This window comes from Mesoplodon mirus, assembly GCF_964341445.2.
Source record: "Mesoplodon mirus genome assembly, chromosome: 10".
NCBI lineage: Eukaryota > Metazoa > Chordata > Mammalia > Artiodactyla > Ziphiidae > Mesoplodon > Mesoplodon mirus.
This window is the reverse complement of record NC_138986.1, coordinates 7,992,164-7,998,378: the sequence shown is the minus strand read 5'-3', so window position 1 is coordinate 7,998,378 and position 6,215 is coordinate 7,992,164.

The window sequence follows — 6,215 nt, the reverse complement described above, 5'->3', positions numbered from 1 at the left end:
TCGGCTTTATCAGGAGCTCTTCTCTGTGAGGGGTTGCACTTGGCTGGGCTGTGTGCTCAGCCTTGAACTTCACTTAAGGATTCAGCAAAGCCTTCCTCTCCCACCTGGAGAGGTCAGATAATCTCCCCATCACACGGCCCTTGAGGTAATTGCATCTGCTAACACCCTTTGGCCACACAAGGTACCACATTCACGGGTTGTGGGATTAGGACATGGGCATCTCCGGGGGCCGTCATCCTGCTCCCATGTACTCCAGTAACGCGTTTCTTGAGCACCTGCTTAGTTAACCCTCATCGCAGTCCTCCTACTGGGTAAGCACTAGTGTCCCCACCTTATGACGAGGAAGCAGAGGCCGAAGCAGACTCTGCTGGGGACAAACCTTGTCGACAGTGACACTGCAGCCACTGCTGCTGACTCTGCCCTGCCCATCACCGCGGTCTCTGGAACACTCCACCGCGGTACCTAAGTAGCCTCAGCCACGTGGTGACACAGTTCCCACGCACACTGGTCCCTCCTCCTCCGCCATCGCTGTCTGAACTCCTGCTATCACTCGCTCTGACCCCTTTTCCTAAAGAGAAACGTCTGATCCTAACGTTTGGGAGGGAAAGACTGCAGAGGGGGACCCAGGGGTCAGCCTGCGTCATTCTTCTTCCACCCCAGGCCAGCCTGCTCGGAACAGGGCTGCGTGGTAACTGCCACACTGCTACCACCCTGCCCCTCCAGCCCACTCTGTCCTTGCTCTCCTAGGAGGGTGTCGCAAGCCTCTGGTGTAGGCTCAGTCCCCAAACCTCATGGGAACCCCACCTCCATCCCCGAATGTGCTGTGACCCCACCAAGAGCCTGGCTCCGGCCGGAGAGAGCGGAGGTACAAAAATGAGCGCTCTCAGACGGCAAGACCGAGGGACGCTGGTCCAGAGTTACCTCTGGCTGTTCTGGGAAGTGCACGGTTGCTTGAGCTCATGAATTTGTAAATACGACTCCCTTAGCATCCCAAGGACCTGCCCAGCTCTCCCGCCCAGTCCTCGGCCACGGCCACGTGGAGGAGCCCCAGCGGCGGCTGCCTGTGTGATCTGGAGAGACCTGTGCTCACGTGTGACATGGGATGCTTTGAACTCTTTGGAAGCCAGACTTTATACTTTCTTACAAATAAAAAAGGAATATCATGTTGTGGAGAACAGGAGAAAAAGGGAGCACTTGTTTTCCGACGGCCCTAATCATCATTTTGCTAAAATATGTATATACATTTGACTCTCCTAGAGTACATATTCTTTCACCCACAGATATTTACTAAGCACCTGCTCTGTGCCAGGCACTGTTCCAGATCGTTATTGCTGGGCGGGTGAGATAGCATAAACTCCGTGGGTGGTGTCCTCTTCTCTCTCCAGCTGCAAGGGACCAAGGCTTTTGCAGCAGAAAGCTCGGGCCAGCTCACTAATCACATCTAATTAGGCCAGTCCAACTGGGGAGGATTGGAACCTACCAGTGGGCAGATTTTGAATAGCATGAAATATCATTCAAAGTGCTAATTATTTAAGCTTTTAATCACTTCTACTGTCTGAGGACCTAGTCAGAGAGAGAGGGCCCAGGGACCGATGAAGTTCAGTTCTGTAAAACTGGAATGCACACTCCACAATGTCCTTCACGAATCCAGCTGCGAGTAACCGCATTGCGAAATCTGCCCCAGTGCTGATGCAGCAGCCTGTCTGAGAGCCTCCCCCGAGCTTTATCCAGACACCTAAAGGTTTACATACAGTCAGAATGCATTTCCCAAGGCACAGGCTCAGGTGTGCACAGTGCAACCTCCTCTGTGCATAACTCCACTGAGTTCCCTGCTGCAGGCTCCCTGCCCAACGCAGAGGTCATCGAGACAGTAATAGGTCAACCCTCTCATGTCCAGGGCTGCTCCCCATTTGTCCCCGCTTCTTTCCTCCCTCAACCCTAAGATAGGTGCTAAGCTCTGGGAGGAGGATGCAAAGACCACCATGGCCTGAGGGGGGCATCCGTCTGGCTTCTCACTGTGCTGGTCCTAAGCCAGCATCCTGGGGCCGTGACTCACCTGGACAGAACTGTTAAAAAATGATGAGAGAAGACGATTTCGGTGATGCAAACATTATTTAACACTTCAGGGAGCAGACAGTCTCTGCTTGGAGAACTGTGAAATGAAGCAGAAGGCAGCAAGCTTTAACAGGATAGAGAATAAAGGACAAGGAAGCGCGAGAGAGAAAATAACTGGTTGGCTGGGGCCACCTGTTTGGGATGAGAAGGAACAAGGACATAAGTGGAGAGCCCAGAGCTGGGCTGGCATATGCGGATTGGCAAATTGGGTGAATTTACTGCGTTTCTGGTCAAGCAGGACATTTACAGGGACACGAAAGTTATCTAAGTTTTGGTTTGCTGACTTGGAACCCGGGGCAGGATTGGCTCCCTCTTGGGCCTAGAAAATTATTTCGATGTCCTCATACATTCCCTCCTGTGTAGGGGGTGGGAAGCAGGCGCATCCCTATCTGGTCTCTGTTGGGATGGGCCACCCCATCCCTGCTCAGAAAGACCCCCAGCGGGGCCCCCGGGGCCTGCTCATTCTCTCTCTCTCTTCCCCACCCTGCTTCTTGGGGGCAGATGGAAACGCTGGCCGATCTCTTGCATCCCCACCGCACCTCACTTTGTCGGGAGGCCCCCTGCAGCCATTTCTGTCACAGCCCCCTAGGCCACTCCTTGTCACTCCAGAAGAACTAGTACTGTGTCTCCTGACACTTAGGACAAGGACCCATTCCCACCACCCTGGTTTATCTCTTGAACAGTCTAGAGGTAGTGGCCTCCAATGGTCCATCCCTCCTGCTGAGGTTCACACAACTTGTTTAGAGGTTTGATCACATTCCTGCATCCCTTTAGCTTTTACTTACCTATGCATCCTGGTCAGGAAGATTCACCCTGCAGGTCTGAGTGACAGAAGTGCTGGACCCCAGGGGATGGGTGGGGAGATCGCGCTGGACTGACATCACCAAACCGAGAACTTCTCACCACAGTGACTCATGGGAGGAAGCTGGGTTGCCTGTGGGACAAATATGGGTGAAATTCCACTTTTATTTCTGAATTTGGGGCCTGTTTAGATTATAATATGCTTATATCCTTTCTACGCTCTTTATTCAGGCGTATACTCTAGACTTTCTGGAAGGGAACATTTTTTTCTCATCCCAACTCTTGTCGTACAAGACCTACTATTTATCCCTACCCAGGACGACATAAGGGGATTCAGAAGAATAAGGTCATTTCAGGATTTTTTTTTGCAGTACGCGGGCCTCTCACTGTTGTGGCCTCTCCCGTTGTGGAGCACAGGCTCCGGACGCGCAGGCTCAGCGGCCATGGCTCACGGGCCCAGCCGCTCCGCGGCATGTGGGATCTTCCCGGACCGGGGCACAAACCCGTGTTCCCTGCATCAGCAGGCGGACTCTCAACCACTGCGCCACCAGGGAAGCCCTCCATCTATTCCATTCGACAAATATTTATTGAGTGCCCACCCTTGCAAGGGGGGACAGCACTCCAATCTCTACTTGACCTTTGGAACAGTTCAAGGACAAACATCAACTAGGGTGTAGGAGAAGTGTGGGCGATAGCTGAATATCGGGATGTTATCCTGAGCAGAAAACGAAGGAACTTCATTAAAAATCCCTTTTGAGTGCTGCCTCTTAGAAATTCAGAATATCTCAGTCACCGACTTTTAAAAATAGCCTATTTAGGGCTTCCCTGGTAGCTCAGTGGTTGAGAGTCCGCCTCCCGATGCAGGGGACACTGGTTCGTGCCCCGGTCCGGGAAGATCCCGCATGCCGCGGAGTGGCTGGGCCCGTGAGCCATGGCCGCTGAGCCTGCGTGTCCGGAGTCTGTGCTCCGCAACGGGAGAGGCCACAACAGTGAGAGGCCCGCGTACAGCAAAAAAAAATAGCCTATTTAACTAATTTGGGGTTTGCCAAGGTAAAGGGACCTTCCCTTGTCTTTTGGGAAAAATTTCCCTAAAGTAACCGTTGAAGAGATAAAAATCCAATGTCCTATAGAAGCAGGGAAACAGAAGAATAAAAATATTCATTAGATGACTTCCATTTTGTAAAAACCTAAATCACCACTTGATGGCACCAAAAACTAAGGAACCCCAAAGGGCTCCTTACTGCCTACCCGTAGAGACATTTAAAACTCCATTTTTCCCTAGTGTGAGGGAGGGATGCTATTCTTTGAAATATGTTTTGATGTATTTTTGTTCTCGAAAGAGCTTGTCACCTGTGACTCTCTTCCCCTGCCTGGGGCGGACATCTATTTAAAACTCCATTTTTCTCTAGTGTGAGGGAGGGACGCTATTCTTTGAAATATGTTTTGATGTATCTTTGTTCTCAGAAGAGCTTATCACCTGTGTCTCTCTCTTCCCCTGCCTGGGACGGACATCACTGCCCAGGCTGGAGTTTAAAACAGTTTAGAAAATGATGGCTCAGACAGCGAGGAGGAGGTTTCCTGGGTACTTGAAGGCGGGGCTGTGAATGTCAGTAGGTCTGGTGTGGAGGACTACAGCCTGGAGTGTCGATTTGAAGACAGACTGCAGACGCTCAGGGGCTAGTGCTGGTCAAGAAGTCCTAGCAGAGCTGGCACGGGGCCTGGGAAGGTGAGGGGCACCAGACGGGGACGCTTGACATGGACCCCAAGGGGAGGGTAGCCCAGAGGGTGTGGGACCTGCAGGAGAGGTGGTCCCACGCTGCTGCTTCCTCCTGGCTGCAGGGGCCCTTGGGCGTCCTGCACGGACCCGGGGGTGACCATGGTGGGCCGGGTGTCCCGTAGCAGCCTGGATGAGCCCCTGCTTCGTTGCGCAGGGTGAGAACAAGCGCTTGCATTTCCGCTGGGGCTAGAGGTGGGATGCAGCGGGAGACACTCCAGAGCCAGGCCAGGAGGACGCTGCGGAGGCTCCCAGACCAGCAGCTGAGGTGACAGCTGTGGGGAACGCTGTGTCCGGGGCTGGGACTCCCCCTACATGTGCGCCCGAGGCCTCGCTTCCCTGGGGTCACTCCCAGCCAAGGCTGAGCTGCAGGATGCTGGGGCAAATGGGACTCCCCTGACAGCCAAGTGGGGCTCAGGGATGCCCCACTGGCCCTGCTGAGCCTTCTGCAGGAGGTCAGGACACGTCCACCAACTGTCCTTCCCGTCCCTGCACTCAGGGTCAGACTTGCATTGTGGTCTGGCAACTGTGCCAGCCGTTGCTCCCTTCCCGTTTCCTCTACACAGGCGTTTCCCCCACACTGTCCTTGTACGTTAATCCTACCTTCTTGTTTGCCTCTCAGAGGCCCTGGGCTCACACAGCCCCCTGACCCCACGAGGTCCCAAAGCTGCCCTTACGTGCAGTGCTGTCTCTACTCTGCAGAGGGTAAGGGAGAGAAAGGCTGGGTGGGATTTTGAAGTGACTGAACTGAACATCTTTTTTTTTTTTTTTTTTTTTTTTTTTTGCGATACGCGGGCCTCTCACTGTTGTGGCCGCTCCCGTTGCGGAGCACAGGCTCCGGACGCACAGGCCCAGCGGCCATGGCCCACAGGCCCAGCCGCTCCACGGCATGTGGGATCTTCCTGGACCGGGGCATGAACCCGCGTTCCCTGCATTGGCAGGCGGACTCTCAACCACTGCGCCACCAAGGAAGCCCTGAAAATCTTAATTGCCTGCTTACCTGAAAGAAACAATTTAAGCCAGAAGAGATGAGTAACATTGGGGTGCCAAGATTAAGGATTTTTCCAGAACAAAGTTGTTACGGGAGTTTAAGCTTGGTTCTAGAAAATTAAAGACGGATGTATTTCTCAGTACCTGAGTCAGAGTGACTCTACCTCTGCCTGATTCACTGCACACGGAGCCCGTCTGAGCTGCTCTTGACTGTGAATTTGGGGCCACCTGAGCTACCTCTCACCTCTATGGCACCATCGTGATGGGCTGGCTCCGTGTCGCTGGTGGAATGGAGCACTGGGAAGGGAATTACCTCTTAGAGTGGATTGAACAGTGACCCTCCCAAATTCACAACCACCCAGAACCTCAGGATGAGAACTTATTTGGAAATAAGGTCTTTGCAGATGTAACTGAGGGTTGCGCTGAGGTTACACTGGATTAAAGCATAACAATAAATCCATGGGGGTGTCCTTATAAGAGACAGAAAAGGACACACAGACGCAGGGAAGGAGGCCGTGAAGACAGAGGCAGAGAG